The 14,982-nt window shown below is 40.8% G+C and overlaps 1 pseudogene across 2 annotated transcripts; it reads right to left on the reverse strand.

Moving 5' to 3' along the window:
* Positions 1-78: 78 nt before the first annotated feature.
* Positions 79-11,910, reverse strand: LOC106604151 (glutathione peroxidase 3; annotated as a pseudogene). Of its 2 annotated transcripts, XR_001328607.3 has the most exons (5): positions 11,767-11,910; positions 8,354-8,504; positions 5,690-5,807; positions 4,737-4,836; positions 79-1,032 (listed from the first exon to the last, which is right to left on the reverse strand). The product of XR_001328607.3 is annotated as a glutathione peroxidase 3, transcript variant X1 (transcript). The 2 variants fall into 2 exon arrangements; XR_014392273.1 differs by lacking the exon at positions 8,354-8,504 and having other exon boundaries at positions 11,767-11,864.
* Positions 11,911-14,982: the final 3,072 nt, after the last annotated feature.

Genomic DNA, 14,982 nt, shown 5'->3' on the forward strand with positions numbered 1-14,982 from the left:
ATTTTGTGAAAGCATGTGTGTGGCCACGCACCACATGACATCATCGTTTACAGGAAGAAGTTGGCACCACACTCCATGTTGCATTGATGTGATTTATTGACATGAATTAGTCAGGCAGCAGCAGTGGGTAACCAGGTGTCTGGTCTGGGTGGTAGGACGAGGAGGTAGCATGGCTCCTTGGGTTACCAGGCCCAGCCTGAATGCACTGAAGGACTGGCCTGGACCCTAGAACTCAGGCTTGGCACCACAGAATCACTGTTTTCAAGCCTCGCCTTCATACAACATGCCACCTCAATGACCTACAACCCAGTACCACCATCGACTGATTTCTAGACCTTCTACTCTACTTATGGTCTGTCTGTTTTTTTTACAAGGGGAGGGGGGGGGGTTGAAAAGGATGGGGAAAAGTGTTGTAGGACCATTTTGGTTTTCCTGACCCAGATTAAGCCTACTCCTGAAGTAAAATTTGAAGCATAGTCATTGGAGGATTTCCATTTGAAAGTGCTTTTTAGTCCAGAAAGAAGTTTAATCTGAATCCTGGAAACCGTTCCCCTGTGATTTCATGTATCTAAAGGGGCGATCTCTAATAAATCCATTTAAAAAAATCTAATCCAGCCTATCGGGGATGGAATGAATTCCATTTCAATTCAGGAATTTACTCAACTGAAATAGAATTGACCCCAGCCCTGATGACAGCACAGGCTGAGTCGCAAATGACACCCTATTCCTTATATAATGAATTTCCAGTAATGGACTACATAGGGAATACTGTGCCATTTGGGACATAACCACAGTAAAATCTTAGTCAATGTTCTGCTGGGTGGACTGGGAGAAGAGCTGATTGAAGTATTTGATGATGTCCACCCGAACCTCAGACACTGTGACCCGGGGGAACCACCTCATCACGGGCTTTCCGTCCGGTCCGACCAGGAACTTCTCAAAGTTCCACTTAATGTCGTTCATATTCAGGGGCTCCCAGAACAGCCTGTTGGTGGGGTTCCCAAAGGTGTCCCCTACCGGCGGGCAGGAGTTCTAGAAGACAGGGTTATATAGTTAGAACAGTTCTAGAAGACAGTTATAGGGTTAGAACAGTTCTAGAAGACAGGGTTAGAGGGTTAGAACAGTTCTAGAAGACAGTTATAGGGTTAGAACAGTTCTAGAAGACAGGGTTAGAGGGTTAGAACAGTTCTAGAAGACAGGGTTAGAACAGTTCTAGAAGACAGGGTTATAGGGTTAGAACAGTTCTAGAAGACAGGGTTATAGGGTTAGAACAGTTCTAGAAGACAGGGTTAGAGGGTTAGAACAGTTCTAGAAGACAGTTATAGGGTTAGAACAGTTCTAGAAGACAGGGTTAGAACAGTTCTAGAAGACAGTTATAGGGTTAGAACAGTTCTAGAAGACAGGGTTATAGGGTTAGAACAGTTCTAGAAGACAGGGTTAGAACAGTTCTAGAAGACAGGGTTAGAACAGTTCTAGAAGACAGGGTTAGAACAGTTCTAGAAGACAGGGTTAGAGGGTTAGAACAGTTCTAGAAGACAGGGTTAGAGGGTTAGAACAGTTCTAGAAGACAGGGTTAGAACAGTTCTAGAAGACAGGGTTATAGGGTTAGAACAGTTCTAGAAGACAGGGTTATAGGGTTAGAACAGTTCTAGAAGACAGGGTTAGAACAGTTCTAGAAGACAGGGTTAGAGGGTTAGAACAGTTCTAGAAGACAGGGTTAGAACAGTTCTAGAAGACAGGGTTAGAACAGTTCTAGAAGACAGGGTTAGAACAGTTCTAGAAGACAGGGTTATAGGGTTAGAACAGTTCTAGAAGACAGGGTTATATGGTTAGAACAGTTCTAGAAGACAGGGTTAGAACAGTTCTAGAAGACAGGGTTATAGGGTTAGAACAGTTCTAGAAGACAGGGTTAGAGGGTTAGAACAGTTCTAGAAGACAGGGTTAGAACAGTTCTAGAAGACAGGGTTAGAGGGTTAGAACAGTTCTAGAAGACAGGGTTATAGGGTTAGAACAGTTCTAGAAGACAGGGTTAGAGGGTTAGAACAGTTCTAGAAGACAGGGTTATAGGGTTGAAACAGTTCTAGAAGACAGGGTTATAGGGTTAGAACAGTTCTAGAAGACAGGGTTAGAACAGTTCTAGAAGACAGGGTTAGAGGGTTAGAACAGTTCTAGAAGACAGGGTTATAGGGTTAGAACAGTTCTAGAAGACAGGGTTATAGGGTTAGAACAGTTCTAGAAGACAGGGTTATAGGGTTAGAACAGTTCTAGAAGGCAGGGTTAAATGGTTAGAACCATTCTAAAAGACATGGTTAGAACTAGGGTTAGGCAGGTTGTCTTGTCCTCTATTTTACGGGAGCTACAGTAAGGATCCCATGTCATCCCGTTTTGGCCAGACAGCATCAAATACATGGGCTACAAATACCGAGACAGAGGGGTGCTGTTTCGCTCACTCAGATGCTTTCTCATGTGATATATATTGGAAGTTGGAGGTTTACATACACCTTAGCCAAATACATTTTAAACTCAGTTTCTCACAATTCCTGACATTTAATCTGAGTAAAAATTCCCTGTCTTAGATCACTTAGGATCAACACTTTAGTTTAAGAATGTGAAATGTCAGAATAATAGAGAGTGATTTATTTCAGCTTTTATTTCTTTCCTCACATTCCCAGTGGGTCAGAAGTTTACATACACTCAATTTGTATTTGGTAGAATTGCCTTTAAATTGTTTAACTTGGGTCAAACATTTTGGGTAGCCTTCCACAAGCTTCCCACAATAAGTTGGGTGAATTTTGGCACATTCCTCCTGACAGAGCTGGTGTAACTGAGTCAGGTTTGTAGGCCTCCTTGCTCGCACACACTTTTTCAGTTCTGCCCCCAAATTTTCTATAGGATTGAGGTCAGGGCTTTGTGATGGCCACTCCAATACCTTGACTTGTTGTCCTTAAGCCATTTTTCCACAACTTTGGAAGTATGCTTGGGGTCATTGTCCATTTGGAAGACCCATTTATGACCAAGCTTTAACTTCCTGACTGATGTCTTGAGATGTTGCTTCAATATATCCACATAATTTTTCTTCCTATATATGCCATCTATTTTGTGAAGTGCACCAGTCCCTCCTGCAGCAAAGCACTGCGCAACATGACGCTGCCACCCCCATGCTTCACGGTTGTAAAGCGTAGTCTGGCTTTGTTATGGTGGTTTTGGAGCAGTGGCTTCTTCCTTGCTGAGCGGCCTTTCAGGTTATGTCAATATAGGACTTGTTTTACTGTGGATATAGATACTTTTGTACCTCTTTCCTCCAGCATCTTCACAAGGTCCTTTGCTGTTGTTCTGGGATTGATTTGCACTTTTCACACCAAAGTACGTTCACCTCTAGGAGACAGAACACGTCTCCTTCCTGAGCGGTATGACGGCTGCGTGGTCCCATGGTGTTTATACTTGCGTATTATTGTTTGTACAGATGAACGTGGTACCTTCAGGCATTTGGAAATTGCTCCCAAGGATGAACCAGACTTGTGGAGGTCTACAATTTTTTTTATGAGGTCTTGGCTAATTTCATTTGATTTTCCCATAATGTCAAGCAAAGAGGCACTGAGTTTGAAGGTAGGCCTTGAAATACATCCACAGGTACACCTCCAATTGACTCAAATTATGTCAATTAGCCTATCAGAAGCTTCTAAAGCCATGACATCATTTTCTGGAATTTTCCAAACTGTTTAAAGGCACAGACAACTTAGTGTATGTAAACTTCTGACCCACTGGAATTGTGATACAGTGAATTATAAGTGAAATAATCTGTCTGTAAACAATTGTTGGAAAAATTACTTGTGTCATGCACAAAGTAGATGTCCTAACCGACTTGCCAAAACTATAGTTTGTTAACAAGAAATCTGTGGAGTGGTTGAAAAACAAGTTTTAATGACTCCAACCTAAGTGTATGGAAACTTCCCGACTTCAACTGTAGATCCAACCACTTGCAAATTGAAGGAAAATAATGAAGAAAAAAAAAATTATACTTAATTTTTTGTACATTTTTGGGGAAGCATGGCTTCCCTTGGCATCCATGATACACCTACTGTAGTAGTAGGCCTAGTGACAATCACCGAATGTCACTACACTGTTTTTAACAGATGTCTATTTCCATTCATCAAATGGTGCATGCACAGTGCACTGTTTGGATGCTGGAATTATTTTGGAGTGGACAAACATGCACAGCCACAAGTAGCCTACTTTTTGAAGTGATTTGTTTGACAATCAGATGAAAACATAACTGGTTGTGTTCATGCCACATTAAAATGTCATACATTTTTACTGTTAAATGACACGTCTTTACTAATAAGCCTATTAAGAACAGGTGTGCACCCAAAAGTGTTCCCCCTGAATGTTAGGATATAATTCCCGCTCTGTGTAACCCAGTTGCATATGTGTTACACGGTGATTTTGCCAACTGTCACTTCCACAAGAATTGAGTCAGGATTATAGTGGGAAGTAAGTCGCCCACAAAGGGTTATTGACCCGCTGTACACTAGGATGACAACAACAATCACCTGAAGGATGGCAGAAATCCGGTAAATTACCCAAAATGTTCCAGTTTTCCAGAAGTCCTGGTTGGAGATTTTCAGATTTCTTGCTTATTCCCTCATGATTCCAGGAATCTTCTAACCAGGATTTCCGTAAAACCTGGACATTTTGGGTGTGTGTCCAGATTTTTGCAACCCTAATCACTTGCTTACTTTGAGGAAAGTGTAGACTCCTTGTTCTGTGTCTCCATTCACATCCCCCCTCTGGAATAGCAGGAAGTTTGGAACGAATCCATTTCCTGGTCGGACATGCCTGGAACCCAAGGAAAGATAGATACCCTTATCACTGGTGTACTTCCCAAATGGCAATCTATTCCCTATATAGTGTGTTACTTTTGACCAGGCCCCATGAGGCTCTGGTCAAAAGTAGTGCACTATTTATGGAATAGGGTGCCATTTGGGACACTGCCATTGCCTAGACATGCTTTTGAGCCACTTAACGGACATTTTGAATGGGTGCCTCACTCACTGAGCTATTGCCCTAGATAGATAGACTATGTGACACGAACACAAACCACAACACTGTTAAGCCTCTTATACATACAAACTCTGCTTTCGCCAGAGGTTAACAACCCAGGTTATAAAAACCCAAATATACTGAAGGCAGATGCTGGTGAAACCAGGGTTTCTAGTCTGGTGTACATGGGGTTTAAGCTGGCCAGGAGTAGCGTCTAGAGCGGGCTAGAGGGACCAGATACCATAGGAATGTTGTATATGTTTCTCAGAGTGGGTTATACCTTAGGGATCTGTATATCGCTCCTTAGATGGCTTTTTTTCCAAACTAAAAGAAGCTGTGTTGATTGACAGAAGATTTGCCTTTATTGCTGTCTTGTTGCCTGCATTCAGGCATGCAGGACAATTGGATTAGTTTTAAGTTTATATTTCCCCTATGTAATAAAACATTGGTAATGTATATCGTATGTAATAAAACATTGGTAATATATATCGTATACATTACACCACTATGTCTTTTGACCCCCTAAGGTCGATGTCTGCGCCCCAGCATAAATCTAATTAGCATAATACAAATTCCCCCATCACAATATGTCAGTTTAATGACGTATGCTTTTTCATGTTAACGGGTCTCTGAGACAAACAATACTTACTTTAGAGAGGCCAGAATCTCATGATTGTCTCCTGGCTCCTGCTTTCCAAACTGATTGGAGGGGAACCCGAGAATGGTGAACCCATAATCCTTCATCTCCTTGTGTAGTGCATTCAACTCTGATTAGATCACACACACACACACACACACACACACACACACACACACACACACACACACACACACAGATGGATTAAAGGTTGTATAATAACAACATAATAAACCCTTGGGTAAATTGAGGACAAAATCAGATTTCAAAACAACGTACATTAAGTAGGGCGTACACTATAGTTCTTCCTCTTCTCCTCACGTATGGACTAGCCTCTTTCTCTTTGTTGAAGAGTGCTTTACGGGCTTCATTCAATCAGATATACGCTTTAGCCGACAATTACATTGCGGGTTGTTTTGGCATGTCGGAGTTGGAACTGCGTTAGAGCTGTCAAATCCACAAACGGCTCCCGGTGTCACGTCCTGACCAGTAAAGGGGTTATTTGTTATTGTAGTTTGGTCAGGACGTGGCAGGGGGTGTTTGTTTTATGTGGTTCGGGCTATGTATTTAGGTAGAGGGGTGTTTGGTTTATGTGTTCCAGGGTTTGTTGGTTTATGTTCTATGTTAGTCATTTCTATGTTCTAGTCTAGTCCTTTTAGTTCTATGTTTAGGGTTTTGATGGACCTTCAATTGGAGGCAGCTGTTCCTCGTTGCCTCTGATTGAAGGTCCTATGTATTGGGATTTGTGGGTAGTTGTCGCCTGTTTAGTGTATGTTCGCCTGACAGGTCTGTTAGTGTCGTTCGTTGCGTTTGTATACGTGTTTTGTTTATTATTTCCTTCTTTTTATATAATAAAGAAGATGTGCATACACGTTCCCGCTGCACCTTGGTCCAATTCTTACGACAGCTTTGACACCCGGGATTATACCTAAAGCGAACATTGTCATTGGCTGCACGTATAGTCGCATTCACAGAAATCCCATGCAGCCTTTGTTTACAAGTCAACACTGGAATGTGAGATGTAATCTACATCTCGATTAGGCTGATAGAAATTGTCATTATTTTGCTTCCTGATTTTTCTATTTGAGTGTCATTATTTCTATATAGCCTACACTTCCTCCTTCTGACTGCAAACTGGGGTGGGATGGGTGGGGCTTCCTGACAATGATCACAAGAACAGCTGCTCACTGATTTGTCAGCTCCAATGCAGTTCCACCTCTGTCACTGCCGAAACATTAGTTATGTTGGTGTCGGCTAACGCCGGTTAACACTTGATCTGATTGAATGTAGGCCTGTCAGTCAGTCAAGCCTGTTAGTCTGGACCTGCTCATTGTAAGAGGGATTTACAGTGAATCAGGTTGTGGGGTTTTGGGGATAAACTAAGTGTGGGTAAGGTTGGGCTGTATCCAGATGTTCATACCGTCTCAACGTTTCTGCACCATATCAGGGTATACCGAATGTGTACACAAGCGCCGCTATAAAAAACAACAATCATTTAGGCAACTGGGATCTTGATCCAGGAGGGGGTTGAACGTCTCTGCTGTAACCAAGAAGCTTGATCTTGACATCTAGACACTTAGCCAGCAAGATAGTTAACCAAATGCATAGCAGGAGCACTGATATAATTTATTTGACACATCTTAGATTTCCTATAGTTATAAGCATTGGCGTGGCACGCAGACCCCGCAAGGCGAAGTGGGGTGCCCCCCCCAAAAAAAAACGGTATTGAAGATCACACTGTGCGGGCCTCCCGAGAGGCGCAGCAGTCTAATGCATTGCATCGCAGTGCTTGAGGCTTCACTACAGCCCCGGGTTCGATCCCAGGCTGTGTCACAGCAGGCAGTGACCGGGAGACCCATGAGGCGGTGCACAATTGGCCCAGGGTCGTCTGTGTTAGGTAAGGATTTGGCCGGACGGGATTTCCTTCTCTCATCGTGCTCCAGTGATTCCTTGTAGCGGGCCGTGCACCTGCAAGCTGACTTCGGTCATCAGTTGGTCGGTGTTTCCTCTGACACATTAGTGTGGCTGGCTTCCGGGTTAAGCGAGCAGTGTGTCAAGAAGCAAAGCGGCTTGGCAGTGTTGTGTTTCTGAGGACACGTGGCTCTTGACCTTTGCCTCTCCTCTCCATAGGGTTGTTTCAGCGATGAGACAAGACTGTAACTACCAATTTGATATCACGAAATTAGGGAGAAATAAGGGGTAAAAGTACAAAAAATTATATATTAAAAAATATATATATAATAATCATACCAACGGTATATCACCCAAGCTTAAGTTTGGGGCTAGTGTAATAGTTTTGCTTCCATCCCTCTCCTCGCCCCTACCTGGGCTTGAACCAGGGACCTTCTACACACATCGACAACAGCCATCCTCGAATCATCGTTACCCATCGCACCACAAAAGCCGCGGCCCTTGCAGAGCAAGGGGAACAACTACTTCAAGGTCTCAGAGCGAGTAACGTCACCGATTGAAACGCTATTAGCGCGCACCCCGCTAACTCGCTAGCCATTTCACATCGGTTACACTAGTCTACTGTTAGCTAACTCTCCTGTTAGCCTATTGTTAGCTAACTCAACTGTTAGTCTACCGTTAGCTAACTCAACTGTAAATCTACTGTTAGCTAATTCAACTGTTAGTCTACTGTTATACTGTTAGTCTTAAGCCAGACAGTCTTACCCAGGTACTGGAAGGTGAGTCCTCAGTAAGAGGCTACGTTAACGAAGAGGACGGTCTTCCCCATGTACTCACTGAGGGAGACTGAACGACTCCCATTCAGGGTCTTAGCATTATAGTTGTAGATGGTGCCATCTTTTGATGGGTCACACACCTGAAGATGAACACACACACACACACACACGCACACACACACACACACACACACACACACACACACACACACACACACACACACACACACACACAGACGTTTAAACATTTATGCATATTCTCTGCTGTATATTTATGCATGTGCTTTTTTTGTGGTTCTATCAGCTGTAAGTGTCAGAAAATAGACCAAATGCATGTAGACCCAGTTTTCAATCTTCAACAAAAATCTAAACTAATCAATGACATCCAATAGTGATGTCTACCACTCTAGTCTTGTAGACCAAGAATGTAAGCACAATTATTCTATTTGTTTTACATAATAAATAATGTGTATTTATCTGTCTAGGGCTGTCCCCGCTTAAAATACATCTTGGTCAACCGAGAGTCGTCTGTTCTTTCAACCAATTGATTGGTCTAAATTTGTAAACGTGTATTTTTCCATATATAGACACACCCTATGTGTTTTTAATAAAATCAACTACATGCACTGAGCTTGTCTGATGCTTTAAGCCAGAGGTGTTAATCTCATTCCGAGGAGGGCCTAGTGTCTGCTGGTTTTAGTTTTTTGCCTTTCAATTAAGACCTAGATGACCAGGTGAGGGGAGTTCCTTACTAATCAGTCACCTCAATTCATCAATCAACTACAAGGGAAAAGTGAAAACCTGCAGACATTTGGCCCTCTGCGGAATGAAATTAACACCTCTGGCTTAAAGCATCAGACAAGCTCAGTGCATGTCTGCGGATTGAGTTAGACACTTAAGCACACTGTTTGATGAAATAATTAAGACACACAAATGACTCAAAGAGGGAGCAAGAGATCAAGATAACCAGAACAAAAAATATATAAATTCCCAACCCTCCTCCTCCCACCTGCCATTATGCTCCCGAAGGGGTCGGCAACCTTTTTCATGTGGAGTGTCAATTTACAATTTATCTTAACATTTCTACCGATCTGCGTTGCAATGAACTTGCAACATTGTATCTATCAACTATTCTGGGCCCTCAGAGTTTCCCTGCCAGAGCGAGCTCTGGACAGATACAGCTGTAGGCTATTTGCGCAAGGGATAAGAAGAAATCAAGTATTTTAAGATGAAAATACAATGAATAAATTTACAAAACTCATAAAGTGAATGAAATAAACCAAAACTTGTTTCTCAAAAGGTGCAAAGTTATGACAAAAACACAAAACATCCACATCAAATTAAATATTTTTCTTGATCAAATAACCACTTTTTGTGCCGTATTCATTTACCATCCTTACAAACCACTTAATATAAATGTACAATACAGTATTGTATATAGGCTGGTCATCTGGGTTTGTACCTGTAGACTTTCTATCAGCATGGAGAAAAACACAATACAGTAACTGAGTACATTGAGTCATCAAGTGGTTTGTAATGTGATGACGTGGCTCAGTTAGTAGAGCACGGTGCTTGCAATGCTAGAGTTGTGGGTTTGATTCCTATGGGGGCCTAGTTTGAAAATGTATGCACTCACTACTTTAAATCTCTCTGAATAAGAGCATCTACTAAAAATAAATAACTAGACCATTTTAGTTTTCACATAGAAATGTGTTGTATTTGCAAAGAAACTAGAAAATATACAGTACTGTTCAAAAGTTTGGGGTCACTTAGAAATGTCCTTGTTTTTCAAAGAAAAGCACATTTTTTGTCCACTAAAATAACATCCAATTGATCAGAAATACAGTGTGGACATTGTTAATGTTGTAAATGACTATTGTAGCTGGAAACTACAGATTTTTTTATGGAATATCTACATAGGCGTACAGAGGCCCATTATCAGCAACCATCACTCCTGTGTTCCAATGGCACATTGTGTTAGCTAATCCATGTTTATCATTATAAAAGGCTAATTGATCATTAGAAAACCCTTTTGCAATTATGTTAGCACAGCTGAAAACTGTTAAAACTGATTAAAGAAGCAATAAAACTGGCCTTCTTTAGACTAGTTGAGTATCTGGAGCATCAGCATTTGTGGGTTCGATTAGAGGCGACTCCGGGATGCTGGCCTTCTAGGCAGAGTTGCAAAGAAAAAAACTATATTTCAGACTGGCCAATAAAAATAAAAGATTAACATGGGCAAAAGAACACAGACACTGGACAGAGGAACTCTGCCTAGAAGGCCAGCATTCCGGAGTCGCCTCTCCACTGTTGACTTTGAGACTGGTGTTTTGCGGGTACTATTTAATGAAGCTGCCAGTTGAGGACTTGTGAGGCGTCTGTTTCTCAACCTAGACACTCTAATGTACTTGTCCTTTTGCTCAGTTGTGCACCGTGGCCTCCCACTCCTCTTTCTATTCTGTTTAGAGCCAGTTTGCGCTGTTCTGTGAGGGGAGTAGTACACAGCGTTGTATGAGATCTTCAATTTCTTGACAATTTCTCTCATGGAATAGCCTTCATTTCTTAGAACAAGAATAGACTGACGAATTTCAGAAGAAAGTTCTTTGTTTCTGGACATTTTAAACCTGTAATCGAACCCACAAATGCTGATGCTCCAGATACTCAACTAGTCTAAAGAAGGACAGTTTTATTGCTTCTTTAATCAGCACAACAGTTTTCAGCTGTGATAACATAATTGCAAAAGGGTTTTCTAATAATCAATTAGCCTTTTAAAATGATTCACTTGGATTAACTAACACAATGTGCCATTAGAACACAGGAGTGATGGTTGCTGATAATGGGCCTATGTAGATATTCCATAAAAAATCTGCCGTTTCCAGCTACAATCGTCATTTACAACATTAACAATGTCTACACTGTATTTCTGGTCAATTTGATGTTATTTTAATGGACCAAAAAATTGCTTTTCTTTCAAAAACATGTACATTTCTATTTTAAAACTTTTGTACGGTAGTGTATATCAAGCAAGTATTTTTATATTCCACAAGTATTATCAAATGTAACTGTTTTGTACTGATAACTATCAGACTCAAGTTACAAATGTTGGTAGTAAAATAACAGGCGCGTTTTGCGTAATGTTTCGCGTGACGCTCCAAGGATCGGTAAATATTTAGTTTTGTCCCCAGATTTATTATTTCTATTTGAACAACAAGCACTGGATTGTGAAATAAACAGAATAATAATTTACTCCACCGAAACGATAAAGAAAATATGTCACATGTAAAAGATTAGCCTGTGTCGCAATTGAGTTATCCCAACTATATTTTCAAAGGAAATGATATTGTATCAATCGTAATATAAGTAGGCAATATAATATATTAATCAATTTACAGCAGGAATTACCTGACTGAATGAGTTGCCTGCAGCCCAGTGCTGTAACAGCCCCAGTAGTAGCAGAGGTAGGACCCACAGACTCTCCTGGATGCTCCGCATCGTGACAGTGAGAGGGACCTGTGTATGTCCGCTCCTTATCCCTCTCCACGCAATGACAACAAGCTGACGCACACTTCCTTCTCAGCCAATACAAATACAGAGCCCGGTCTCTAATGTTTTTTTGTTTTTTTTACTGGGGTTCGTGTTGTTATCACTTTTTTAGTGCTGACGACTGCCTTTTGACAGAGTAGATAGACACCTAGACAGGTCAGTCACCACACACTGACAAATGACTGCCTTTTGACACGAAATTGGGGAGAAAAGAGGGTGAAAGTACACCTTTTTATTTTATTTTTTATAAATAAATCTGATGTCTATCATCATCATTACCATGTTTGGTGTGGCAAAGATAACTGCAAAGTGCACACATGCACTTACAATATGATGCAATTGATTAATTCTACTAAATAAACTACCATGTGTTGGGATAAGTAGGCCTACCAGAATACAAAATGTCACTAATATTTAGCCAACATGGCAAAAAAAGAGAGAAATGATATTTAACTGCCTCTTACAGTTTTCTGCTGTTACCATGGTGAGCTGAGCCTCCAGCTGGCTACCCAGCAAACATAAATTGGTTCAGTGAAAGTTCCCAGAACATTCGTTAGGTTGCTGCAAATGTTCTCATAAAACAAAATGTCACGTCCTGACCAGCAGAGGGAGCAATTGTATTAGTTTTGGTCAGGACGTGGCAGGTTTTTTGTGTGTTAAGTGTTGTGTTGGTGATTAGGACTCCCAATTGAAGGCAGGTGTGTTGAGTTGCCTTTGATTGGGAGTCCTATATAGGAGTGTGTGTTTTTCTTTGGGGTTGTGGGTAGTTGTTTTTGCACTGTGTGTTGTGTGCCTGCAAAACTGTTCCTGTCTTCGTGAGTATCGTTTATTGTTTTCCCTGTGGATGCTTTACTTGTGTTTATTAATAAACTATGAGTATCCACATTCCCGCTGCGCCTTGGTCCATTTTTGAAGACAGCCGTTACACAAAAACTGTCCAGTTGTGTTGATTATTACAATGTTTCTATTAGGTTGCAACAAAAAAAATTATAATGTTGCAAGAACATTAAAAAAAAATCTTTAGATTGTAGGAACATTGTACAAGTGATAGGTTCCCAAAAACACTAAAACAATCAAGTGGTGCTGACGTCAGGGTGTAGAAACCATTCCTTAGATGTTACAAGAATGTTGACAGAACAGCCTTTCTGAGTTCTATAAAATGTTCCCAGAACATTTCGATAGGTTGTCGGAACAGTGTGGGTACATTACAAGAGATGTGTTCCCAAAATACAAAATTAGCTGTGATGACATTCATACAATGTTTAAGTTACTGTAGGTTGCACAGGACATTCCCTTAATGTTGTAAGGATGAAATGCTGTTTAGACAACGTTCATAGCATTTTTGTTTTAGGTTTAACAAAATATACCATTGAGGTTCACGCAATATACATTTTACCTCGTCTTGGAGGTCCTCAGAGCATTTCAATAACATTTAGAAAATGTTATATTTAAGTTTGACCTAATATTACCACAACATTCTCAGTATGCAAATGTGTAGCTCCTTAAAGCAGATTGGAATACATCTCAGTTATGTTTCTCTCCAGATTGAATGGCAATTCACATTTGAGAACTGTATTATAGGTGATATAAAGACATATATTGACAATCTGCACATGTGGGGTTTTGAACCTGTATATAGTTTGGTTCCTAAACCAGGTCTTTAATATTCTGCACCACCAGGGAAGCTCTCTTATATCTTATCTTTTAGTATGGTCGCCATGGCAGTATGGTCAATCAGCAAAAATCCATCCTTTCTTTTTAGCCTTCTTAGGCATAACCCAGGGAAATACTGGTCACTGTTATTCACCGTCACTTCACCCACCCTCTTGATATGCTGCATACTTCCGGGCCCATGTTTACAAGGTATCTAAGACTATGAGTGCTGATCTTGAATCACTTTAGGTCTCGAAAACACTTCTTCTCCGTATGTCAGGTTTTCAGCGGTGACATTCGCCCAGGATTGGCTCCCATTGTCAACTGCAATTCTGACGTTGTGTTTTAAACGTTTATAAATGTCAATAATCGTTGAAACAAATGCTGATATCCACCTTATCTTTTCAAAAAAGAATTTTTCAAATAAAAAATATATTTTTATTTAACCTTTATTTAACTGTATCAGTTTAGCACAGATCCAGAAGCTATGTGTGCCTCCAGTAGAACTACACATCCTCCCCAGTTAGCTTACACACCGGTGTTCAGAGCACCGGTGTTCAGAGGTGTTCAGAGCACCGGTGTTCAGAGGTGTTCAGAGCACCGGTGTTCAGAGCACACTAGACAGATCATTAGCACAGGTAGTCTGTCTTCCGTAACATGGAGATATGGCCGTGTGGAAACTCTAACCCTAACCCACACCCTGTAAAGATGTGCAGTAATTTACCCTTTTGTTTTTTGAAAATAATTTCTCGCTAATATGAAAGATACTTTCCTTGTTTTCCAAAATCGTATCGCAAGTGATGCGTTTTAAGGTTCTTAAAGATGCGTTTTAAGGTTCATAAAGATGTGTTTCAAGGTTCATAAAGATGCGTTTCAAGGTTCATAAAGAGTATCAGGGATCTTAACAAAATTCCCCCGACCAGAAGATACTATCGTCAATAGGCGCTAAAGCAGTTAGCATCTATGAATGGGTTAGGATCACTTTTGCTTTTCAGATTTTTTTTTAAAATCAGCCAGAGGGGACCAAATCAAGCATCTCAAAGTAGGAAATATATCGGGTGCGTTTTTAATAGTTGAAAAGTCAATTTTTACACAATGTTTAATTTTTTTTTACAGTTAGTCAAAATTCGGAATTTCTGATTGGATTTATATATCTGGATGAAATAAAGACATCCTCTCTTTTAATAGAGTTTATCTGAGCCTCAATTTCATAAATTTTTTTAATATATGTTTTAAGGATATGTGGGTTTCAACCTGGAATCTGCAGCCAGATCATTAACCCTCTGCAGCCAGATCATTAACCCTCTGCAGCCAGATCATTAACCCTCTGCAGCCAGATCATTAACCCTCTGCAGCCAGATCATTAACCCTCTGCAGCCAGATCATTAACCCTCTGCAGCCAGATCATTAACCCTCTGCAGC

Source organism: Salmo salar, chromosome 05, assembly GCF_965601325.2.
Source record: "Salmo salar chromosome 05, fSalSal1, whole genome shotgun sequence".
Classification (NCBI taxonomy): Eukaryota; Metazoa; Chordata; class Actinopteri; order Salmoniformes; family Salmonidae; genus Salmo; species Salmo salar.